The following is a 27,611-nucleotide window of genomic DNA, read 5'->3' on the forward strand; positions in this document are numbered from 1 at the left end:
TGACTTTCCTCTCTGGCTTACCTGGCATACACAAAACACAACTAGATGAGCTGTATCTACTTATTGCAAGGCTACATTAACTATATCTTGCAAGCCTGAAAGTACAAACTTCCTGCCTGTCATTTTTAACTGTTAGTCCTGTGTAAGGGCAGGTTCATTCTAACTTTCTTTCTTTACTGTTAAGTGTTTGCAGACTCCTGTCTCTCTTCACTGATGGTTTCCTATGCAGCATCTCCTCTCCTCTTTTTTCAAGATTATTCATGCATTCCATTACAGTGGCTGACTTGTTTAGCAACTGTTCAGTTAAGACGGTGATGAAAAAGTAACTTTGTGATTTGTGCAGATCTGTAAAGCAAAGGAAATTAGAAATCTGATTGCAGTTTTGCTTAGTGACTACTTCACTTAATGATCAAATTATCAGTCCCAATTGATAAGTTCAAGGATGACCTAGACAACATCTGAATGTGCCTCAGGTGGAAAAGAGGCACCTAGAAGACAAGGGAAGTCCAGAAAAACATATAAGAGGGAACAAGTATGAATCCACACATGCTGGTACATACATGTGGAGAAAAACTGTATCCAAGGTGATGGCTTTGGGGACAGAATACATCAGAAGGGACAATGATGGAAAATATACAGTAATTCCCTTACATGGCCATTGTAAGTCCAGTTGTAAAAAAAAGGAAGAAATAAACGTATTACCAGGGTACTTTTAAGCTGCAGCTGATGGTTTGAAATCACCCAAAAGAAATGTAATAACACCTTAGCTCTACTGTATTTTTTTCTTTGACATGGAGCACATAAAGAAAATTATAGAGAAGGAAAGAGAGAAACCAGCCGCCTTTGGTAGTTTTTATGGGTACATTTTGCACCTGTTTTTCTTCTGAAAGATGAAGTGCAAACCAGATGATGCCGAGCAACGTGGTTTATCCTCGTTCTAAACCAAAGCGTCCAACCCACCAGCTGTCTAAAGCATAACCCAAAGCAGTAGGGGATATTTGGATGCCCTCTTATTCTTCCTTGCTGTTACCAGATGAGTCTGCAGAACTGGACTCATCACTGGCTGGGTTTAAAAAAAGGGTCCCAGTGCCAAGCTGCAATAGAACATTGCAGATTCTTCCAAGGGAGGAATTTTCTGCTTCTGAAAAATTTAGTGAACGTATATAAAAAACCAAAACAATCTCACAACAGGCAATGGATATGCAGCTTTGTAAAATGCCTGAACCTGACTCTTCTTCGGTCCATGCCTCCTCCAATTGCGTGCATAAGTGCACCATCATGCCTACCGTCCCTGTCCTACGGTCCCCATTCATTTGTACCCATTTCATTCATACTCATGTTTATTCTTTTACCTATCATCTTGTAAATGATTTACAAATCAAATCAAATCAATAAATAATAAATAAATTCTAGATGTCACGGAGTTGGAGTCTTACATATTAGCTGGCAAGAAGAATGGCTTCACCCAAGGACAGAAATACCTCTGGTGATTTCCTCATTCAATTCGACTTCTTTTCCTGCCAAGGTTGGAAGCCCAGCTTTATATAAATAACACAGTCCACTATCCAGCTGGCCATAAGAAAAATAATAGCATGATTTCTAGCTAATCAGATGATTCCTATATTGGAGCAACTTGATATGAAATACATAAAAGGTAATCATAAAGTGCGACTTCTGGTTTGGGTCATCTCATTTTTCTTTTTTCTTTCTTTCTAGAAATGGATCTCTGGATACAGTGCAACATAAATTACTTCTACCACTAACTACTCAATGTGTAAACACTGCCTTGAGACACATGATTTTTCTGCTACTTCAGAATCTATCTACTGATACATGGAGTTCGGCTCTTTCAAAAACATATTTCAAAGACAAAATATCAGATTTGCTACCTGCTCCTTAAATTGTACTCCAGTTGTGGGACCCCAATCAAGTCACAAGGGCTTCATTCCTGGGATGAAACTAATATCCATATAGATATTAGAAGAAGTCAAGCTAGTATGTCTGGTTGACAAAGGAGCCCACAATGCCCATCATATTTTGTCTTGAAAGAATTGGTAGGGTGGGAGCCCCAACTCATTACAAAGGGGAAGGAGATTTTACAGCTTGGCAATTCCTCATAGGAAATTTCCTGATTTAAAAAAAATGATTATTTTTGCATATGATCAGACAAATGTACACAATGTATGTATGCATTGAACGTGACTCAATAAGGTAATGAAAGCTTTCCCCCTCCTTTCATGTTGAGTAAGGGTGAGATGACCATTTGGATGACATGCCTGCCATCTTCGAAAACATTAGGGGAACTGGGTGATGAAAAATACGATGGCACGAAAGTGTCTTCAATCTAGGTTCAAGATCTCATGGCAGTAACAATTAGCTATTTTAAAGATTTTTTTTATGTCTTTCGCCTCTCCTTGCTTGTTCTAGCATCCTGATTGATGAAGAGATTTGGAAAATTCAGAAAGAACATACGTTTATTTTAGCTGATCCCAGTAAAGGCATTACCCAGCTTGAAGGATACTGTGATTGCAGGGCTAAAAATAGTAATGCCAGGATATATTGCATCCTCTCCTCACACTGAGAAGATTTAGTAATACAAAATGCAGAATTATAGATTTGCTTGTTCCTGAAAACTACTGGGAAAAACAAACAAATAAAAAAAAGAGCTAGGACAGGTCTGAGGCGGAATATCAGTGTTTGATATGGTTGGATGCTCTCATGGCCCCCTCGGAGCCTGGTTCAGAGGAGGAGGAGGAACTGAGGCCATCCAACAGGGATGACATGTCTTCCTTGGAGATGCCAGGGTCTGAGGACAATGCTGTCCCAGGCCCCTAAGGCATTGGGGGAGGTGGTTGACCAGACAGAGGGCTGTCTGCCTTCACAGACACAGGGGGGGGGAATCGGCTGCTGACAGGCAGCCAATCTACTCTGATGAGTAACAGCTGCCTCTTCCACTTGATCTAAGGGCGTGGAGAGTGGACCATAGGCAAACCCAGAGAAGGGCTGCAAGGCTACTCAGGAAGAGGTCACCCCAACACTCATCACAAGGAACACCTGGAGTGGAGTAATTGAAGGAGAAGCTGTGGGGAATTAATCTTTGCCAGGACCAATTGTTTTGTTTTGGATTACATTCCCCCTTGACTCAGGCCTTTTTGCCTTTGCCATTTGTCTTGCCCTAGTCTTGTAGACTGCTTTTGCCCTTTGCTTTGCTTTCCCTTCAGAACTGCCTTGTACCTTGTCTTTGCCCTGAGGACTGACATTTGTCTTATGTATGGACTTTGCCTTGTGGACTTTCCTGATAATACATGGGCTGTTATTTGGGAGACTGAAGTGGCTGCCCTCAGGCAAAGGTGGGGTGGTGACTTACTGGTCATTGGAGGGCTGCTTGCTGAACACTTCTTGAGGTCAATAAAGGATCCCTAAAGGCCTGCCTTGCCTTGACCATCTGGGCCATAACACTACCTGGAGTGTTCACATGGAAGATAAAAGGAAAATCTATTTCTGCTTTTCCACCAATAGGTACTCCAGTTAGCTTCTGCTATATAAAAATATTTCACAACAGGGTATCCATCAGATATTCTGCATTTCAACTTTCATAATCTCCCAGCCAGTACAGCCAGAGGAACTATTAAAGTTGAAGGATAACATATCTGGGAGACACCAAGCTGGGAAAGGCTGCTATAGATACAGCATTTCTTAAGTACTGATTTTTGGACTGTAATTTTTGGTCCTCTAAGTACAGAAATGTTTGGGTGGGTGACAGTGGTGGGTTGCAGGCGGCACAGGCATACCAGAGCTTTCCCGGAGCAACCAATACTGTTCTGGTACGGTGCTCTGGAGGGCCCACCCGCCCACCCACGCTCCTTACCTGTCTTTAAACTCTTTGGTGTTTCTGCACATGTGCACGGCGCGTAGAGCGCCTGTGCGATGCTCCACCAAGCAGCTGGAGCATTGTGGAGGCCCGCGGAGGCATTGCTGGATGGTAAGGCTCATGTGCGCACTGCACAGGACGCCGGGCCCTGTTGCAACTGTACCAGTTGCAACGGGATCCGGAACCCATCACTGGTGGGTGGGTGGGGGAATAGAAACATGTAACTTAATGTTGAGTCTCTGTATCAATAGAGACCTGAAAATCACATCTTAAAATGTTACTTTTCATGTATATCTGAGGGGAAGGGGAGAATCCATGTAGGAATCACACTTCCGACTGTTTGCCCAGCTGATGATTGCTAGAAACAGCCCATAGTCACTTTCATTCTCACTCTTGTTTCATTTCCCCCTGAACTTCCATAGCAACCCATCTGCAGTGAGTGACTCTAATGTTTAATGGTCCTGCCATTAGCACTAATGCATTCCAAACAGCATCTGCTGTTGCGCATTCATATGGAAACACAAAAATAACCACATTCAGTGCAATCTGTCATAAATTCCAGCTTGAGGTTATAAAATGACATACTAAGAGAGTGAAAGAAAGAAATGGCCAAAATTAATGATATGCTTGGTTAAAAAAAAAAAACCAAAAGGAACAATAAAACATACAGGCAAGTAAATACCCAATAAATAAGGAAGATGTACAAGGTATTTAAAAAAAAATACCAGGAAAAGAATGGTATTGCTAATGCTTACTCAGAACCAGCCACAGAAAAACAAGGAAATGTAGGTTTTTGAGAAATTATTTCCACAATAAAGCAGGAGACACAAGGAACATCCATCCATCAATCAATCACAACCCCCCCCCCCCTGTTAAATGTGACCAAATAATGTAATACAAACAATAGGCAAAATAATTGGAGAGCTAAACAATTGGCAAAGGGGTAGGTTATAATGATAACACAAGTAAACGCAAATAAATTAATATTCAGACATTGTTGCTTCTAAAATACCTGACCAAGAAGATGGTATCCTAACATCAGAACAAGGCTTGAATGTAGAATTAAGCAAGTATCTTTACCAAGCTCATAAATGATTTCCAGTACGAGAAACAGAATATATGATTTTATATTTTTTAGTGGAAGAAAAATACTGTATTAACCAACATGATTTATGGATTGTACTTTTAGTATAGTTAGACCATATATAATTGACAGACTGGATTTTATCATAGATTTTAGTTCTTATTTATTCTTTTGTACTAGAATTTTTAATTGTAAATTTACTGATTTGTAAATTTGTTTTGTTTTTATTTGTACTGGACTCTGGCCTATGACTGTAGTAAACTAAATTGATTGATTGATAAAGAGGGCACATATGGAAAAAAGGGGGTTTGGTGAGAAAATCGAACAAATAGCCAGCTGTTGTGATCTAAGAGCTGCAATATCCTACATTTAATCTCCCAGGTAAAACCAATCTGCCTTTCCTTCTTACTTTTCCTCCCAACAGAGATTATAACCATAGAATGGAGGGAATAACAGGACTATTTATAATATTTTATTATGTGAAGGGATTCTTCCAGATCATGTCTATAGTACGCTGAGGGGGTTTGGAGGTATGCATACGTATTAGATTTATATACTAATGATAAAATGATTAGTACATGCTGGTAAGTCTTAATCAAAACAGAATGAGGGAGAATTATGAGACTGGAGAACTACTTTTGTTTTTTAGTTTTTAATGAACTATTCCTGGCTAATCGATGATTGATCCACATGACTTATTTTAAAGATGCTTCCCTATAATGATATTGCAGTTGTATAATGCTCGTCCTCCTAAAAAAGTAGCTAATCATAACAAAAGGCCTCAAATCTGTAATAGCTTACTTCCCAAAAAAATATATCAGGAAAATAATTACAAGATTGCTACATCTCTTCATTAGGTAAGCTGTTCCATAAAATAATGAGAAGAGACCCCCCCCCCCCCCAAAAAAGACAGTTACTCGACAGTGAAGTCACAAGGTTAGTAAGGTTATCAGGAGATATAATTTTTGAGAAGCAAGCATTTAAATTCGGCTGTACCAGGTAGAGGTATGTTATTTTGTTGTCCCTGTTTGCTCCCTGAAAAGTTTAAATTAATATGCTGTACAGATACAACAGTTCTTTTAGTGATTGTTTAAAATTGCAATGGCACTGAAAAAAGTGACTTATGGCCTTTTCCCACACTTACAACCATTGCAACATCCCCTTGGTCACGTGATCAAAATTCACACGCTTGGCAACTGACTCATATTTCTGGCAGTTGCATCATCCCAGGGCCATGTGATTCCCTTTTGCAATCTTCAGACAAGCGAAGTCTTGTTACTAATTTGAGAACTGCAATGATTCACTTAACGACCGTGACCAGAAAGGTCATAACATTAACAAATGTCTTGCGGACGACTTCCGGTATCCGAAGACGATGGACGCGTGCGTCCGCCGCTTGCTGTTTTGGTGGGCTCCCCTTAAGTCTAGGGGGAGCACAGGTGCCTTGGAGGGGTGCCCTGCCGTAGGGGCGGCTTGCTGGGACCCCCTGGAACGGCGGCCACTGCGGGGTGTGTGTCTCCAGCTTTGCCCCAGGAGCCGGAAAGCGTGGGGTGTGTGTGCGGAATACCACCGCGCGCCTTCGCCGAACAGAGCCTGGAAGGAAACAATCAATTTGAAAGACGCAGCTGAAGTGCGGTGAGGTGGGGAATCTCCCCAAGTCTTTTACTGGTTTACTCAATTGTTGATTGCAGTTTTCTTTTTTAGAACTTTGTTTCAACCTCTGGAAGAATTAAGATTGGAGGGGGGGGGGAATTTCCACCCCCCTTGGAAAAGCGGCACTTGCAAAATCTCTCCCTCTCACAGGAGAGAGAGTTAAAAACTTACTTTCACTTCCCCTAAACAATGGAAAAATAATTTTTGACCACAATTGAGAGAGAAAGGATGGTTGAACTGACTCCTCTTTAAACTATGTATGGGAACTTTGGACTTGTTGTTTCCTGACCACCTGTAAATGCTGAGCCAAAATGGCCACTTCCTCCTTCTTCATTGTCTTTATGAATGAAATTCCTCCTTTGGAAGATTTTATGGCTGTGAACTAGTTTCCACCCCAGAGATCTCCAGGAGCCTCTCTAAATACACTTTTTCCTTGGATTTGGAATATTTTGATTCACCTGTTTGATCTAATCCTGTATTAGAAGATTTATTCTCCCTTGGATTTCCCTGCCTTGTGATCTCTACTGGCTGTGCTCTCCCACAGACGCCATTTCGTTGCACAGATTAATAAATATCTCTGAACTTTATGATGGGTCCAAAGAAATTACCGTCTGGCAAGGCTTCATCGGCCCCGACATCTTCTACGTCTAGTCCAATTACTCAGCAGTTACAACTGGGGTCATTTCTACAACCTAAAGCCCCTGAAGAGAGTACAAAGAACTTATCTATTCACCAGATGCTTCAATCTATCTTAAAGGGACAGGACGAAATGAAAAAACAACTGAAAGACTTAAATGATCAGCTCAGAGAAACGAAACAACAAGCCACACGGAATGAACAGAGAATAGATGTACTGGAAGAGGGTGTGGTTGGGCTGAGGGACAAGGTTAAGACAATCCAAAGGGGGAATGTAGAATTTGAAAACCACATGATAAAAATGGAATTTGAAAGGATGTCTTTTTTCCTTAGGTTCCAAAACTTGCCAGAAGTTGAGAATGAAGATCTTAAGGAGATTATGACCACAATACTAGCAGAATACATTAATAGAGATAAACAACAGTTGTGGTGGGATATAGACTTGATTTATAGGATTAATTCAGCATATGCAAGAACACACAATGTTCCAAGGGAACTTCATGTTAAATTTCTTAGAAAGACTACAAGAGATGAGGTTCTAGGAGCTCAAAGGGGAGGACCACTGAAATATAAAGATAAAGAAATAACCATTCTTAAACAGATTCCAAAGAAAGTAAGAGATAAGAGGAAGAAATATTCCTCTAGCAAAAAATATATATTAAAAAGGGGTCTGGTTTAGGTGGTTATTACCAGAAGGCATGTTGATTTTCTGGGAGGGCAGCAGAATTAGAATTAATACAGTTGTGGAGGTGGAGGCTTTCACTAAAAAAACATAGTGCTCTCCTAGATGAAATGGGGGATGGTACACAAGAGATGAGGGAGGGAGGGGCTGAGGCTCTGCCAATGGACGGGGGGGAGGATGCAACAACTAGAAGACTCAGATCACAAAAGTGACTTGAAACATTATTGCAATTGTTGTTATAATGAACTTTACGGAAGTGATACAAAAAATGATTGAAATATACTGATGACTTAGTGTTAAACTTAAAACTGCTAATTTCTATTCAAATGTTGATGTTTTTCTATTCTTGTCTGTAAAAGTTGTGAGACTTGGGGGGACTGCTCTCCCCCGCACGATGTAGCTGTCAAAAATTTTTATACCCTTTTTGACCCTTTTCCCTGAAAAAATTTGTAAAAACCAATAAAACTTGTTTAAAAAAATGTCTTGCTTAGCAATATAAATGTTAGGCTGAATTGTGGTCATAAGTCTAGATGACCTGTCTATGTCCTTTCATTAGTTTAAGAGACAGAATGAAACTTGTTTATATTATGGGAGAAGAATTTCTTTCCCTTAATTTGCAAGAAATGGATTATGATCAGAATGCATTTGTTTGGATCACTTCTAAATAAGACTTCAGTTTTAGGAATTTCACTAATGTTCCAACAGTGCAGTTTCTCACTTCTCTTTACGGCACTCCCACCAACACTAACAGGGAAGGCCACTAGAATATAAACTAACAGAAAACCCTACTCCCTATTGCACTGGTGATGTTACCTAGTTTGGGTAATGAAAGGTCTGCAAGAAAATAACCAACTTCAGGAAGCATCAAAGACCCCACAGTTCAACCCTGAGCTACGAATATTTTCCTTCATCCAAACGAAACTGCTCCAGCAGTTTGTGTGTCTGTATGTGTGTGTCAAGGGTGGGTTCCGGCTGCTGCCATTGTTGGTTTGCTCAGCGGCGCATACGCAATACTAAAAAAAATTGCTTCTGCGCAGCAGAAAACAAGATGGCGCCACCTATGGCGCCACCGAGAGAACCAGTTTGGGGGAGTGGTTCGACCTACTCGGCCGAACTGGCCCAAACTGGTAGGAACCCACCTCTGGTGTGTGTCTCTATATCTATATGGTACTAATTTAAGATAAAACTAGACAGGTGGGATCTAATATTGTCAAGGTAGACATGGACAAGTGAAAGAATTCACAATTTCAGCATTGAGTAGTTTAGCTGCAATATATTTCTGAAATCTACCTTGCTCCCAACATTTGGCTATAAAGTGCACCATCAATGGCTTTCAATCGCAAATGAGCAGGTAGGTTCATGGGCCACACCAAAATTTCCCAGAAGGAGCGATGGTATATATATTTATACATATAAATAGCAAATATATAAATGTGTGTATCTATATAGAATTCCATCTCCCCTTGGATGAGCACAATAAAGAAACCAACAGCTCTTGCTTTGCTGAGCTGCCAATCACTGCGGAGGAGCAGTGGGAGAGGAGCTGGCTTCTGCATGCTGTGAAGAGTATCCCAGGTAGGCAGGAGAACAGCTCTGGGCTATCCTGATAAAGCTGCCCTGCATTCTGCGGAGAAGTATTAGAGCATATCGGATTTGGGTGGCTTGTTCCTAATTACCTGCATCGTGATTAACTGGTACGATTGGTACCATTAAAACATTTTCCTGAGAATTTCTGAACAGTTTGCGGCGTAAAATAAGCCAGCAGCCCACAGGCATGACAAATCATTTTAAAGAAGATAATTAACCTCTTTATGCCCCTCATAGGCACTGAATCAGATGCAGTGGATGCTGGCAATGACCATATACCCCTTTTCCTTGGCATAATGCTTAGTGGTCTGTGTGGAATGAGAGTGTGGCTATTGCTGGAGCAAAGAAGTGTTCCTGGCATATTACAGACCCTTCTTTCTTGCAGGCTGATCCATTGAAAAAATGCATTGGATAAAAATAAGGTGTAACATTGATCGCTCTTTGGTATAAGTCTTCACGATTTCTGCTCTCCCAGGAATTTCACAGACTTGACAGTTAATCCACAAAACCAAACACCATGCAAATTGTTACAGAAGGAAGTCCAGGTGTGAATTCATATTGAAGCAAACACCAGGAACTGACTGGACTGATATCTAAGTATTCTGAGCAAAACACAGAGTAACAGGGATTTTCTCCCCGCCATTTAAACTGCTCATTCTGGAAAGAATCCTCCAGGGCCATCTTAGTCTTTTTTTATTCTTTCCAACCCAATAATTCTGAAACCTGAATAAAATGGAACCAAATATGGTGAGGGGAAGAAATTTTTCAAAAAAGCATTTTCTGCATACTTTCTTACATAGAGGACAAGTCACGAACTAGTAATCATCTCCATTGTTGACAGAAGAGTCAACTAAGTTGCAGCGGGCAGCTGTGGAACATGGCAAGACACTCAGAAGGCTTTCTCTTCTAGTTAGAGATTGGGAAATAGGGGGTGGGTAGTGAGAAGGGTGGTGTCTCCTAGATCAGGAGTAAGAAACTCCAGCACAGAGGAAAGCCAGATGGATAAATAAAGTTACCATATATTGTCTCAAAGTCAGAAGATATCTCTCTCTCTCTCTCTCTCTCTCTCTCTGTGTGTGTGTGTGTGTGTGTGTATGTTCCAGCATAACTCTGGAACGCCGCAATTTCAATCAAACTTGATACACAGATGACTTACTCTCTGAAAAAAAAACTGTGGGGGATAAGACACTCCTAACACCCCTTGGAGTATGTATTCTGTTAAGATACAGCCTGTTGTTCCTTAAATGGTTTCTACTGTATTGCCATAAAATGGTTTCCACTGTACAGCGCAGTGGAGTTACCATGGTAATGGCCTCACAGTACTCCACAAGGGGGCTCTCTCTGGTAAGGGGGAAAATCCAATATTAGAAATTATGTTTAGTCCGGACATTTCCCCCCTATAAATAAATACCCGGGCAATGCCGGGTTACCAGTTACTTGAACATAACAGTCTGCTGTGGTTGGTCAAACTCTTCCATTAGAATGATCAGTTCACAATCCTTCCAATGCAAGTGAAATGTCACAAACAATCAAACAAAAAACGTACCTACTTCCAGACATATGACATGTTTTTCCCCTCCTAGAACCCCGTTACTGTTCACAAATCTGGCAGTGCTTATGAGATCCATGTACTAATGTGTAGCACAATAAACTCATCTACCAGTTCCTCATATTCAGCAAAGAAGCTGACATTTGTGCCAGGATTTGGGTTTGGAGAGTACACAGTCTTGGAAAGCTCATTGGATTAAAACATGGCCGTGTTTCTTTCCCACCATCACTCTCTGCAGCTTGTCTTTGTGAGACTTCACTGTTAGCGAACCAATTTTAAAGGTTACCAGAGAGTTGTAGGTAATCAAAACCAGAAGTACTAAATTAAACAATCTGATGAAAATGCTAACATCAGTGGAGCACAGGGGACAAAAAGGAGAGAAGTAATAACAAGTGAAAAAGCAAGAAATGTGTGTTTTTCAGGCCAGCGTTATAAAAATTGATTTTAAGCTCAGACCATAACATACCTCTTCATTGGGAAACTGCTTTAAGAATGTGGAAATAAAAGCATTTCTTCCACCGGGAATATAACAGTTGTCATCAGCCCAGGGGAGAATCCTGGGGCCCAGCTAAGCAAAGCCAGTGATGGTGGATTCTTTTCAAAAGGAAACACAATAGCTCTATGTTAACAGAACATGTCCTAGTCAGGGGTGGGCTTCAAAAATGTCAGCAACGGGTTCTCTTCCTGGTTGCTGGGTGGGCGTGGCCATGGTGGATGTGGTCTAGTCGGCCTCCTGCACCACAGTGGGGAGGGGGAGTGTTTTCACCTTCCCTAGACTCAAGCCTTCGGGCCTTCCAGAACTTCCAGGATACCTGTTTTCCCCCCTTCCGGAGCCTCCGCATGAGCCCTGCACTTACCTCACATCCAAAACAGGCTGCGTGGAGACTTCTGGGAGGGGCGGGGTGGGAGGGGCCAGTCAGGAGTGGGATTTGGAGGTTCTCTGAACTGGCCATAAAGTTAGATATGGGTTCTCCTGAACCCGGGAAAACTCATAGCAGCCCGCCCCCTGGTCCTAGAATCATCAATTTAGCTGCATACGGTATGTATTAACATTGAAAAGAAATGCAGTTAACTCCAGCTTGTGGAAAACACTTTTGTTAGATACTTTCTTTAACTACAGTGGTTTCCACCAAGGTCCTCTGTTCCGGCGGGAACAGAGATTTAATCCTATTGGTCGAAAGGTCTGACAGCTCCCTATAAAAGGGCTGCTGTCAGACTCAACCTTCTCTGGATTGTTCTCACTTGTTGTACCTAATAAAGACCTGTTGTTACCGTTAGCTTGTGTGTGCCTATCCATTACCCGATTTAACAACTTTTTTTCCTGCTTTGTAGTGAATGCTATACATACATCAGGGAAGAGACCCAGTTAGGTGCATGGTGTCTGAAATATATATATTTCTCATATACTATTCTAAATAAAATGTTATGATTTGGCAGTTTCCTCAAACAAAAAGCAAGACTCTTACAGAAGGTTTCCCCTCATAAAATGTATTGAACTGAAAAGGATAGGTAATGGGAATTTTGAGCAACTTAATTATTATTCATGTGGCCTTACTCCACTTATTTCTAAGTGACTTTTCTGCGAAATGGAGAGGAAGTGGACCTCTTGGCAGATAATGAGAAACCTTGTTGCTGTCTGTTTACCAAACCATCTCTCGAATCTTTATTAGTCTGTGAATTAACCATTACATGAAGTCAAGTCTCAATTCTTCAGGTTGAGTTTGGTAGTTGGGGATTTAATGGATTTTCTAGACAGTTTTGCAGGATAGTTTTCTAGGCAGTAACCCAGTGGTAATATAGCTCACAGCCCAGGGATTGCCTGGATGTCTCCTGTCAAACCAGCCCCAGCAAGATCATCCAATGCTGCCACTTTCCAAGACTTACTCTGGGCCTTAGCCTTTGTTCATTTAACCTTTTCTCTTTATATTTATATTCCCCAAACCTGTGAGATGTTCAGCCACTGCAGCAAACGAAGCTGCATTTCTTTTTTTCACTGTATATCTAATGTCTCCCCACAGACCGTTATAGTTAACTTTATCTGTTTATATAGTCTCATGCATCAGCTCCTTTCTATAACATTACTGTCACTCATACACATACGGTACATACACAAATATTTTCACCCTCAGGATTTTGAGTGAATATAACTAAATCTTTCTAAGTCCCACACAAACATCCTGCAATTGAGAGAGACTATTTTCTTTTCTTTTATCTAATGTATAAAGCCACTTTCTATCCAAAAATTTCACTCATGATACCTATAAAAAAAAGAAAATACACAGATAAATAATAATGCAAAAAATTATATTAAAATAATACAAAAAATATGCACCACCATTAACGTAGCACTAACAGCTAAACTGAAGAGATGCATCTCTGTATCTTTCTAAAAAGTGGACGTGGGAGGACAAATCACAATTCCAGAAGAAAACTAATACAGCAGGAATTATTTCTTTTTTATTTGACAAATTTTAATCACAAGAAGAATATGGAACTTATTGTTTGAGGTTGTTCAAAGATAGCAGCACAATCCACCTGTAACAGCCTTCCCCAACCTTACGCACTACAGATGTGTTGGTCACCCAGCTTAGAGAGCTTCCAGCCATAGTTGCCAAAAGATTCTAGGAGCTACGGCCAATATTTTATGTGTATTTTCAAAAGAAGGGCTCTCAGGGTAAGCACTGCCCAGCCCAGTATCAGACCTGGAAGCCATCTTTTACATTTGAGCCTTCAGGCTTGTCACATTTGCTACTGTGGAGAAATGGGAGTGGGGATTATATAGAGTATGGGTGATATATAGTCAAAATAACATTATTTTCTCAGAGAGTCAAGGCCACCTTGCCCTGCAGCTGCATTGAGGTGACTGGGAAGCATCTCTAATTTTGGATGGTGCCTGATTGGATCATATGATGAACATGTGGGTGCTGGGCAGGGACTTGAGCTTTCTTTTGGGTGGAGAAAACCTGGAAACTTTCAGATTTGGGTTTTCCCAGATGTGCCAATATGACATCTCTAATAAAATGGAACTTTGAAGAAACTCAAGCCTCAGAGTCTTCTTTGGCTGGGGGTGTTATTAGAACCCTGACACTCAGAATTTAAATACATTCCAGAGGTTAATGGGTAAGCTCTACCAGTTGGGGGCTATTTCTTTTATGAAATGTGGAGACACATCTATATATATATATATATATAGATAGATAGATAGATAGATAGATAGATAGATAGATAGATGATAGATAGATAGAGTTATAGTTATAAAACTATATAACTATATAACTATATATTTTAAATATATATATAGCTCGAAATAGATCTATACTAGTCTCCCTTTATTTATTTATCAGTACAAATATAACACACACACACACATATATATATATATATATGTGTGTGTGTGTGTGTGTTGTATTTGTGCTGATAAATAAATAAAGGGAGACTAGTATAGATCTAGTCTCCCTTTATTTATTTATCAGTACAAATACAACACAAATATAAAAAGGCAACATTAAAAATAAAAATATGGTTTTCTGCCTGCATGGTCTTCTGTGATGAGCCGAAGGACAGAAAGAGGGAGTAGTGACCTTCCTCCCATATTTAGGCATACCAGGGGTTGTAACACAAATACATATATATATAAAAAGGGAGAGCAAGCCACCTCAGATATTAGAACTCTTTCTCTAGCAAATATATTCTGCTCTCAAATTCTTAACCACAAGAGCTTTGGGGCAAAAGGAGGGAGGCCTTATATTAGGGAGCCCATACAGAGTAATAAAAAGGTAGAGACAGACTTCACAGAGGAAAGCTTACCCGCTTCCAATTACTCTTTTCTGCTTGCCTTAATTGTGATTTTTCAGCAATTGTCAGGTCTGCACTGGCTTCTGAAATGGCTGTGATAATTAAAGGGTGCTTCCACATGTCCTGCTGTCGTTCACCCCAATGCCTTAGAATGTAGCCAGAAATTAAGTTACTATTGCCTTCATGTCTGCAGACTCCCCTATGTCTTTATTTAGCCATCTAGCTATGTTTAGATGTTTCTCCAATTGTTACTGGCTCTGAGTGCCTTATATAGCCCTCCGCCATAAACAGGATTAAAACAACAACAATAATAAAAACAGCAGTACAATACTAAAACCTTTTCATTCCCCAAAGAATAGTGACAATGTAAACAGAACTCCCATAAGAAATGGATCCATCTCAAAACACACATACCACCTGTGGTTATAGTCCTGTTCTCTGGGGAAATCAGGAATAAATCTATATGTGCCAGAACGCTTTACATACTCAATCTATTTTTTCTAGAGCTCTCCATAACTGCCGACTATAATTCCATCACCTTCCCTCAGAAATGCAATTTTAGAAATTGACTGGTGGTTGTCCAAAATTGTCATGTTGAGAAAATAGGTTTTTGAGCATGGGTCTTATAACCCCCTCCTTCAAGATAGTTGACACTAACCCTCTGTCAAGGATGCATTCACTACTACTCTGACCCAGCTTCCTGTCACCTCCCAGAAGACTTTGAGCAACCAGAAAGGGCAAGGATGCAGGCTACAGATGACAGAATTGAGAACCCTGTTCAATTCCTCACACAACCTGCCAAGGTGGTAAATTGATTGATTGATTGATCCAACACAACAGAGTGCTGCTTTGAGGAATTAACTAATTTACTAACAAGTAGGATAAAACTGGGCTGATCTGTTCAGAGTTAGATACCACTTTGAACAGATCTGCCCAGTTTTATCCTACTTACCAGTACATTCCTCAAAGCACCACTCTGTTCTGTTCTAACTCATCATAATACAGTTTAGCAAAGAAATGGGTGAGAAGGGAATACATGGAAAAGAGTTGTAGAGTTTTTGCTCTCTTCTCTACCAATCTCCTTCTCTGCTTAAGAAAATCAGGAGACCCTCTCCAAGGTTCTTCACTGTGTTACAGAGCATGCTTAGCAAGGCCTTCCCTCAAAATCTTGTGATTTCCTCTTGTCACTCCCAATCTAAGCCCTGCAACATATTTCTCCCAACAATCTCCAGTGATATTTAGTGACCCTTGTGCTTTGCATTTTTAACAGATGGTGTTATATTTTCAGTGCTGACCCAAGTTCCTTTTTTTGCTGAATTTTTGTGTTTTCTTGTTTATGACTTTTCTTGTAAACCACTTTGACATTTAAAGAACTGAGCTGGATTTTTTTTTTAAAAAAAAATAAATCTCTGTAAGCCACAAAACTCACTCTTGCTTGGTGTGATTGCTGATGATTTCGATGAAATGCCTGCTTATTGATCTGCATGGCTTAAAAATACCAGCAACTCTGCCATAGGCAGGTATGACAGGAATCTGCCCTACAGTGACAGAAATCTGATCCCTGGGCTAGAGGAAATGTTCTTTTGCTGCTCTTCACTGACTCAGTGCTGTCTCCTGCTAATCGGGACAGACAGCTGCTACTACACACTAACACTTAGCAAGTGAACTACAGGATATGTTAATAGAGAGCAAAGTAGCAGCAGCAGCAGCAGCAACTGCAACAAGAGGATTTTAAAATCACTGAGGCTTTTTCTTTGGAGGTGTGTGTAGAATGTGTTCAAGGAGAAAGGAGACTTGAAAATTAAAAGGACCGGACTTGGGGAAGATAAACAGAGGCTGGGAAAATCTCTCTAGCCAGGGCTATCCTTCTTTTCTGTCCCATTTCCCTTCTGCTTTTATTTGTTGGAGGACTGGGATAAATAGCATGTATTTCAGTTCGTTCTGTGATTATTTTGCCAGTGATAGATTTGGGCACAATCATCATACAGATGCATGAAGGGGCTCAATTGTCCCTACAGAGACTCAGACGAGCTACTGCAGTAAAAGGAGGAAAGGGACCCAAAGCATCCTTAGGCTGAGAAGGAGAAAAGGCCATATGACAGAAATAGGGGTGGGTGGGAAATCCCCCTTCCCTGCCCCTGTTTAGATCTTCAACCTGGTGAGTTAGATTGGAGAAACTGCTCTTCTCTCAACTAATTTCTAGAATTAAACTAAAGCTGTTGATAATCAGTAGGGTGGGAAGGAAAGGATTGAAAGAAAAAATACATTTTCACCCTTGATTCTAGTCTACAAAGGAAAATGGACTCTTTTCACTCCTTTTGCTTTGCCTCCTAAGGATCAAAGTTATCTCCCTGGCACCACAGCACTACTACCCATAATAATCTAAACTCCAAATAATTTGGAGGAAGAATAGGAAAGGAAAAGTTGAAAATGTTTTCAGAAGAGAAACAAAAAAACGCAAGAAGAATGAGCTAATTGTGCATTTCAGAGATGAAGGGGACCAGGAAAGGAATCATTAAGCTCTTCTTTATTCTGGGGTTGCTGAATGCCTGAGATAACAGAGATGAAAGATGATTTCCTTATATTTACATAATGGCACAGTGGCCCATGGGTCACAAATAATAGACAAAGAGGCATTTCTGGCTGGAGTGGAAAAGGAAGTCACAGAAAGGGCCCTTTGCACTGTTGATGGAGGTCACTGCCACCATCCTAGGAGAAGGGTTACAGACCTGCCAGAGGCAGATAACAACATAAAACATGGCACCACTCTTTGGGGGTGCTGTTTTAAAAAACCTTAACTGTTCCCTTCTTTGTAGCCTAATTTCTATTAGACTCTGCTGGGTACCAGCAAAGAGAGGAAATGGAGTGAGACCTAAAGACATTAATCTGCCAGGTCCATAAACTAGCTTCCAAGCCATCAAACATGTTATTATGGGTTGGAGATTTAAAGATTTGTGGAGAAAACCTAGAATCATCTAGCCTAACTTGTTTAATGCCAAGAAATTCATGAAGTGTCTCTTGTTAAGTCATACATTTTAATAGAAATGTTAAATCCTGAATCATCTATTGATCTGCTTTTCTGGGCAGGCCGCTGAAACTCTTAATCACTGTCACTGTTTACAATTCTAAATCATATTTCTATCACAAATCTGTTAAGAGTCAAATTCCATACCTTAAATCTAGCTTTCCTTGTTTAAACAGCCATGCTAAGCTCTTAATTGCTTCTTTGGGAAATGGTGGGTTAAATCTGCTAAATATATGTGCAACTCAAGCAGAACCAGGATGACAATATGTCATTTTTAAAGGAGCTGTTTTTCTAAAAAAATATATGTATAAATTCTTGTGCCATTTTTTGACTGCCTCTATGTAGCTTTGGATGAAGCAATGCAAGCAAATGTTGCCCATTAAGTGACTTGGGAATGGTGATTTTAAATCCATAATTGACTACAATTTTATACACTTGAAGTCAGTGCACCCATTAAATTTTAAAGTCAAAATTGGGCAGTAAATAGTTGTGTGACAATTCTGCTGTAAACTATATTAAGTTACAGATTAGCTTAGTTTCCAGGATAATTATACCATTGGCATTGTAAAGGTTTTAGCAAAAAGATTGTCCTATAATCCACACCGTTTGTCTGTCCTTCTTTTGAAAGCAGAACTTTACTTCACAAGATGATCCCTTATTTTTGCCAACTGATGTCCAACACGTTTCTCACTTTTGACCTGAAATGGCAGCCTCTTCTACCTTTTACTTCATGGGAGTATGACAGCCTACTATAAAAATTGATTAAATGACTAAAATGGCCAGAAGCTGGAAGTCTGCTGTACAAACCTGTACATTCTATACCACATTTTCCCAACAAGGCACACATGAAATAACTTGAGATTGCAACTCCCAGAATCCTGGAAGCTGCAATTTAAATCTGTTTGAAAGGCATCCAATCGAGAAACATTCTTCTATATAAATCTATATAGAAGATCTGAAGGCCCTCTGCTTATCATGTTATGATCCTGATTCTAACTGACCAGTTCCTACATCTGGATCAATGCCATCCTTCAATTACTGACTTATATTATTGGTTCTGAGAACCCAAGTTCTCAGCCTGATCCACCTCACTGGGTTGTTGTTGTGGGGAAAATAGGAGGAAGGAGGTGTGTTAGATATGTTTGTTGCCTTCAGCTATTTATAAAAACAGTAAAGGTGAGAAATAAAGAGAAAGAAAGAAAGAAAAATTCTTTGGATTACTATTTCTACAAAGATAGGCATAGGCCAATAGATAATACCAAGAGTAAAAATAGATGGAATAACTATAAAACTTAATTGCTCCTCTGTATTGTTACTCAGGTTCAAATATTTTCATCTGAATTGCCTGGTGCCCAGTTTGAAAAGCCAGAGAGTTTTCTCAGATGTAGTCATACCATTCAGTTGAGTAACCACAGAGGCAGTCACATCAAGGGTCAAGATGGAATACAGGAAACCCTGTGCTATGGGATTTATAGAGCAACAATATTTGCTGCTCATTTCATGTCTGCTTATTTGAGTGGAGAGGCAGAAAAATATAGTGGCTGCCCTCTACCTCCTGAACTTATGCATTCATATATTATTCATATCTGGATGGGAGTGGAGCTGCTCCTTTGGGAATCAGGGCTCTGAACTAGAAATTTGGAGTTGTCAGCAAGGCAGCTTTGGAGATGTCACTTGTCTTCAAGGAGAAAACAGTTGTCTCCAGGCATTTATTATGTAATATTGAGATAACAAAACTCTACTTGATTCTGGCTTTGGGTTATGGAAATGAAAGCTAGACATGTGAAAGTCAAACCTAAGCGGAAGGGATTGTCCTCTATTCTCTCATCACAGGCAGGAGAAGCTAAATGCCATCATTGTTCCTACACATTGCTAATGATATGCCCACCTTAGGAAGAGACAGTGTGCAGGCTCTCAGATGTCTGGAGCTGTTGGAAGACTAGGGCATACAAGGATATAAATAGATCTGCATAGCAAATATCCATTCTCAAAAGTTGAGCCCCAGTATAGTTTGGAGAATATGACAGCCCAGTGAAAAACACAGTCTTGCTAAGCTTTAATAATGGAGTGAAAAGCTATTTCTTCCCAGAGGCCAAACTAGCTCTAGGAAAATGCCCCAAAAGAAATGTCACAAATAAGTTGCCTTGACGGCCAAAGTACTGAAGATCCCAAGACTGCAGCTGCGCAGGCCCGTAGAATCTCCAAGGACCCTTCCATTTCATTTCATGTGCTATGTCTCCACTTAGTTCCTACAAGAGGAGTAAATGAAAACCCTGTAACATTGCCTGAAACTATAGTTTATTCTGACTTATAAGGGAACAATAGCAAAAGCAATAGCAATAGCAATTCGACTTATATACAGCTGTTGTGGTCCGCCAGCAGCCTGCGGAGCTGGCAGCAGAGTCAGACAGTGAGGAGGTTGGGGAGGAACATGGGCCAGTCCTGAAGTCTGGGGAAGGCTCGGACGAGGGCTCTGTGTCGGAGGCAGAGAGGGAGCCAAGGCTATCTGTTAGTGATATGCTGCCTCCGGAGCCTGGCATCAGCGAGGAGTCTGTTCCCAGTGTGTGCATGTACAGAGCTGCCATAAGGCAAGAACAGCTAAGACAAAAGGGGCGATTCAGGAGTAAGGCTTGGAAATGATTGGCTCCTCCCATAAGACATAAAAGAGGAGCAAACGGACATCAGCCTTTGCAGGAAGAAATTTATTCATTCTGGTCGGTTCAAACTCTGAGAAGCTCCAATTGACTCAGTGCTCCGCTTTGCCTTGCAGTTGGCAATTAGGTCTCTGGCAGTGTTTCAAGGGAGATAAAGGTGGCTGCTTATCAGCATTACCCTGAAAGACTCTATCAGACATCTGTTGGACTCTTCACAGACTGTTTGTGAATCATTACGGGCTGTGAATTACCATCATTCACAGCCGTTTAAATAAAAGAGGGTTTTGGGGACTAAGCGTTTGATCGATGCTTTATCAGGAAGCCTAGGTCAGAACAACAGCTTCATATAAGCTTTACAGCCCTCTCTAAGCGGTTTACAGAGTCAACATATTGCCCCCAACAATCTGGCTTCTCATTTTACTGACCTCGAAAGGATGGAAAGATGAGTCAACCTTGAGCCGATGAGGACTGAACCCCTGGCTGTCAACAGAATTATCCTGCAATACTAATCACCATGGCTCAAGACAGCTTTATTGACTTAATTAAAACTATCTCATTCACAATTGATGCTGGGAGATATTATTCCATCTCCCTCTCTCTCTCCACAACCTCCAATACAATGAAGACAATGGAATGCCAAGAAGGTATGACGGTAGTAAAGAATTCAGCAAGGCTTATGTTTTTGATACAGGAACAACAAGGTTACATGGAGTTAAATAAATTAAACTGACTCCATTCTGAACGGTGTACCGAATCTCTTACCTCAGAGCTGTAACAAATCTTTAATCACCAGAAATAGAATGATACCTCAATGGAAAAGTTAATTTCACACCTGCTCTTCAGAGGAATCCACATATCTGCATTGTCAACTCTGGCTTTGCTTTTAAAAGCTGTTGTCACAAATTTCATTTAAGATCAGGGGAAGAGAGAATGGCCAGGGAGTTTCCTCCAAGGGCCAGATTTATTATATATATTTTAAGAAGCTGGAATGTGAAAATCAATATTGCTTAGCTTCAGATCTCTTTAGTACAATATATTCATGAAGACCATCTAAATGGCAGCCTTCCCCTACCTGGTGCTTTCCTACCTTCCATCCGTAAGAGCTGTGGTGGCGCAGTGGTTAGAATGCAGTACTGCAGGCAAATCCTGCTGATTGCCGGCTACCTGCAATTTGGCAGTTCGAATCTCACAAGACTCAAGGTTGACTCAGCCTTCCATCCTTCCGAGGTGGGTAAAATGAGGACCCACATTGTTGGGGGCAAAAGGCTGCTTCTGTGTAAACTGCTTAGAGAGGGCTGTAAAGCATTGTGAAGCGGTATATAGGTCTAAGTGCTATTGCTATTGCATATTTGGAGGTCAGCAGCCTGGGAAAAGCTGTTCTAAAGAAAAGCCTCATGTCCGCTGGGGATTCTTTGAGTTCCAATTCTTGTCTTTATTTCTTTTTCTATTCTCTGCTCCCCCTCTCCTCACTGATTCTCCTTTCTTGCTCTACCTTTTCCACTGCGGCAGCTGAATCCTCCATAGGATAGCCATTGCCATTCAGCATGTGTTTCACTCCTTTGTCTTTTCACAAATGACACTCTAGTGAAGTCCTAGGTCTCAGGCTCACTCAGGTGTAAAGTTATAACAACAGCCTTTAGCAGCACTCAGTGCTTGCCCTTAGATCCTTGAAAGAAGTAAACGGAATGTCACATTAACTTCCTTTAAAGAAAGAAATGTGTCTTAGTGAAGAAAGTGGACAGGCAGGCAGTGCAGATTGCCTAGTGCAATGGGAGAAGAGTGATGGCGAAATATTTTTCTTCCCATAACACTTTTTTCACTGACCTTCAGTAGTTGCTCCCTCCAATCATTTATTCCTACCTACGCTATATACCTCTCTGTCTCCATCTCTATATGAAATAATCCCATCACCCAAGCAACTAAATAAAAAGGCAATAACTTCATTTAATCTTCGCCGGAACAGACCTTCATTCTACTTATAAGTGCATCCCACAGTATTAGAAGGATGCTATCTAGGTTAGAAGTGTTGTCATATAAAATCCATTCTCTGTCCATAAGGGAGTCTTGTGGTCTATCCAATTTAGGGCTAATCTAAAACATTTCTCAGCCTGATGTGGATTTGCAATTAGCACCCCATCTAAATTTATACTCTAGAGCACATTCTTTTGTTTTCAAACCTTTTGGGAAATGCTTGTATCTAAGATATTATTTTTTCTGCTTTTTCTGGAATGCCACACCATTTCGTTTGGAATTGTTACCTGACCTCCCAAAAATCTCACATGATCACTGTGGGAACAGTTCTCCAGAATGAGAACTGAATAAACTTATGTAAACAGAAGAAAATAAGAAACCTTCTGAAACATATTTGTAAACAAAAATGCTATAAACTCTAAGAGGCATATGGTACATCTACATGCTTCTTGCATCAGATATATAGGAGAAATTACCACTTGAATCCAATGGATATTAAAGTCATCTTATGCTTTATCCATGCAGCAGAAGTTAGTGCCAGAAGCTAGTTGCTGTTGTGTTCAATCTGTCACACTCAAAATAGTCTTTGAGTACCCTTACCAGCTAATTCATTATAGCACAAGATGTTGTGGACTATGATAAATTCATAATTAGTTGCATAAAATAATAGCCTCGAATTTCAAGTATGTAGAGATCCATGACTGAAGATTATAAACAAAGCCATTCCTAACAGCTCCATACACCTCTCACGTCCTTCAGTCCCAGAGTGTTTATTCAGGAGTAGAGAACAACCAGCTAAGTTTCTAATTCCCACAGGTAAGTGATGAGCCCACCTTCCATTTCCTTGCCTGCAACATAATCCAAGTGATTCAGACTACAATAAAATCATAATTAATAATTATAAATGATGTTTGAAGTTATAATTAGGAATCCAGTCCAGTGCCAAGGTCTAATTTAGTAAAGTTGTTAAAGTAAAAGGCAGTGAAGAAAAACAGTGAAGTTAAAAAAACAAAAACAGCACAGAAACAAAATTTATATCAGGAGAATTGTGTCTCTCTAACAGCGAAGTCAGATAAAGAGATATTAGAATCCCTCAAGCATTCTATGATTTGTTTGGGGCTTGGCAAAAATGGAAAAGGTGGGAGCATTAGTGGTTAGACATTTTGCCATATTCATAGTCTTTTAATGATCCCATAATCCTTTGCATTATGGTGGATCTGGGGCAGCTGAATGGAGCTGAATGTTTACTGGCCGGATGCTCTTCCTATTGCCAATGCGGAGTTTGCAGCAGATATTTTCTCATTGTGCCCAGAGAGAGAAATATCTGCTGCTACCTAGGATCAAATTCAGAGCCTCCTGATTATGGGGCGATAACTCCACCTCTAGGCCACGGCACCATTCCACATTTTGCCATATTCATGACAGATCAATAATCAATGATCAGGACTTTACAAATTAAGGGGTAGCCAAGGAAAAAAGCCTGGTAACAGCAGGATTCATCCAGAGAAGATAAAAATTAGTAAAGCTGTGGCTAAACCTTTCCTCTTGGAATTTTATCTTAAGTGTCTTTGTTCATAAATAAGTTGCGATCAGTTTTTTAAAAATTCTGTACTGGGCTATAGATTCAAAAGTTGATTACTACATGGGCAGATTCTAAAATAAAGCTAAGTAAATAGAAGCAAAATAAGGACGTAACATTTTCCCACCCCTCAACTCAACACAGGTTTGGATTTCCCAACTGATATATCTCATCGCAAAAATTATCAATTTAAATGCACGACAATTCTCTCCCATCAGAACGGTCATTTTGTGTAATGCACATTCATGCATCATGATTATTAGAAGGGAATTGCAAATGACATTTAATTATGTATCCCACAATAAGCTTTGAGCCACTTCAAATCAGGCACCCACCTGACCAGGAAAGCAGGCAAGAGAATTGAAACAAATGGCAAAGAATACAAAACTTAAGATCTGCATTGCACAATTTTACTTGTCCAGAAGATCATCTTTTATGATAGAGGTTCCTAAACATTTTGCCTTGAGTATAGTCTTTACCTACACCCCCCACAAAAACCCATACACAGAAATGAACACAAATGAATAATGAAAACAAAACTTTAGGAAAGGTAGATTTATTGTAACAATATAAGAAAACGTTCCTCACACTTCACCCTGAACTCTTGTCTGCACCTTTCCCAGGAAGATATGCCTCATGGTTTGGGAAACCCTGCTTTATGAGGTGGCACTGAATCATGTTTATCCTAATTCTTTTATTTGGAGTAGGGTGACACAATGTCAGTTAACACAGAAACCCTTGATAAGAAGACTTGCAGTTTGGATTATCCTTCCTTTCCGTTTCAAAATATTTTTTTAATTTTAAAAAAATACAAAGGACAGAGACAGGCTAAAGAGAGAGACACTTTCAAAATTCTTTGCAGAAAATACTGATACAAGTACAATTACAAAATTATCTCTTACACCAGTGATGGCGAACCTATGGCACGCATGCCACAGGTGGCACACGGAGCCATTTGTCAGGGCACGCCAGGCGCTGCCCTGTCAGCTGGCCAGAGCGCATGTGCATGCTGGCCAGCTGAGTTCATCCTATAGGCTTTATAGGAGCCTGGGGAGGGCGAAAAGCACCCCCCCCGGAGGCCCTCCGGAGGCTTCATGAGCTTCCCTGACGCCTTCAGAACACTTAAAACGACCCTCCGAGCAAACCGGAAGTGACTTCCTGTTTGCTCGGAGGGTCGTTTTGAGCGCTCCGAAGGCATCAGGGAAGCCTCCGGACGGTCCCTGAAGCCTTCGGAGTGCTCCAAACGATCCTCCGAGCAAAGTCGGAGGGTCGTTTTGAGCGCTCCGAAGGCTTCAGGGACCGTCGGGAGGCTTCCCTGATGTCTCCGGTGGGAGTCTGGGGGAGGCTTTTTTTGCTGTCCCCAGGCTCCTATAAAGCCTCGGGAGCCTGGGGAGGGCGAAAAAAGCATGTAAAAATGGGGGGTCGCGCCTGTAGTGCACGCATGCGCACTGGGGGGGTTGCACATTGCATTATGGGTATGGCACACCCACACACGACCCCCTGAGCTCCCCCACTTATGGCACGTGAGCCAAAAAAGGTTCGCCATCACTGCCTTACACTATGAGTATTCTTTTTCTTGTTCACTTTTTTCCCTAATCATTAAAACCAGCAATCATAAATGCATTTTTTTTCTATTTCATACAAAAAATCTATAAGGGGTTTCCAGTGAACTATAAATGTAGATATTGTTTTATTTCTAATGAAATAAATGAAATTTATTTAGCTATCTCTGCAAGTTCCATCATCTTCACCATTCCTCTGCTGTAGATTGATATACTACTTTTGAGCATATAATAGTCTCTCTGTTGTTTTCATATATAAAAACAAGCTTCCATGACTTTTTTTCCTAATGCTTATCCATTAGTACCAATAGGCCTTTTTGAAAGAGATAACTGTTAAATTCTAAGCAACTTTAGGTACCTGGAAGAGTATCACTCCTTTATTGGACACGGACTCTAAGGTCATTTTCTGAGGTTGCTTTCCAAGTACCCCGCAAAATGATTAAAGAAAATCAATGGTGTTACGTACCTGGATTAAGGTATGCCCTTCTGTTCTTGGAAAAGTTCACATGATACTTACACTATGGTGTACAGTGGGTCAAGTGGAGACATTTTTATTCTGTCAGGCTGCTTAGCCTTTTAATATTTCGCTTTAAAAGTTATTAGCATCATTTAGATTCTTCCGTTCCTATTAGCCTCCCCTAGTTGTTTATTTTGGATTCATTCTGAGATGGTTTTATTTGTTTAATGTTTTACATTAAGTTTTATTATATCTTTATATTTTATGGTCTCCACCATTAATTTCTGAAGTGCCCAGAGAGCTTTGGCTATTGGATGGTGAAGAAATGCAATAAATAAATACATACATTTGGAGAATACCATGGGGCAATGTTTTATAGTATGAACAAAACCAGCTTGCATCAAGAAATATTCCTTCCCCTTATGCCCACTATAACAGATGATTAGCAAGAGTGGATTGACTGGTTTGAAATTATTTTCCTTAATCTTTTTCCTGAAAGGAAAAGATCTCTTTTCTTGGGTTTCATTTGGCTGAATTTCCAAGTAGAACACCCATTTCCTGGCAGAGGTGCCATAATTACAAACTCAAATGCAATCATTAAAGCAGCAACATTTGCTTGGCATCCATTTCAACGGCTCTTTTCTCCTCCAAAACCTACCTCAACTGGAATGAAATTGCATCAAATCCTATGAAAAGGTGAACCCAAAGAAAAATGCCAGGTTCCTGCTACCCTCTTTGGTTTAAGAACCATCTTTTTGGACAATCCGTGCAGGGCAACCTACACAATTCCTCTCAGACTGCCGAGATGGCAAAATGGCAAGCTTTCCAAGGAGTTCTCCATGGTAACCTGAAAACAACTCTTTAACCATTACCTCGACCTTCGCCTTCAGTCTTTTGAATTGTCTTATTTCATGCACGTGTGAGCAGAGGTAATACTAAAAATGAGTTCCAAGTGGCTTTATTCAATTTCATTAGAGCTGGGAGGCATTGAGAACTAAGAGAACTAGGAACCTCTGTCTTAGTTGAGTTTTTATAGTTTTAAATGCTTTTAAACCTTTATTATAATAATGGTTTTGGATAATGACTTGTGTATATTTCTACTTTTTGGATTGTTGTACGCTACCCAAAATCGTTGTCTGTGAGATGGGTGGCCGCATATGTTTGATTAAATGAATGAATGAATGAATGACCAGAACAGGGCATCCACGCATGAACTTGATAAGATGGAGCTTGTTTTCAGAAATCGGAGTACTAGAACATTACAGAAGTAGGAGACAGGAAAGGAAAAGATAGGTGATGGGAAATAAAGCGCAAAGAAACATGAGATGTGAGAAATCTCTTAGTGCACAACTATGGTGGAACAATGTTAAAAGTCTGGAACCTGTAAAATATTTTAATTTTTGGTGTATCTTTAGGCACAATGATAGATCACACTCATATTTGGAGACGGGTACAAGTATAGTTTAGGATCAGCAGTAAGGATAATCTTATGTCACTTTAGTAGCA

The 27,611-nt window shown here is 40.3% G+C and overlaps 1 protein-coding gene across 2 annotated transcripts in view; it reads right to left on the reverse strand.

The window, feature by feature from the left end:
• Window positions 1-27,611, reverse strand: part of CACNA2D2 (calcium voltage-gated channel auxiliary subunit alpha2delta 2) — a 677,428-nt gene that overhangs the window by 289,304 nt on the left and 360,513 nt on the right. The gene's annotated exons all lie outside the window — the stretch shown is intronic.

The sequence above is a fragment of the Natrix helvetica genome, assembly GCF_964273705.1.
Source record: "Natrix helvetica genome assembly, chromosome: 1".
In the NCBI taxonomy this organism is placed as follows: domain Eukaryota; kingdom Metazoa; phylum Chordata; class Lepidosauria; order Squamata; family Natricidae; genus Natrix; species Natrix helvetica.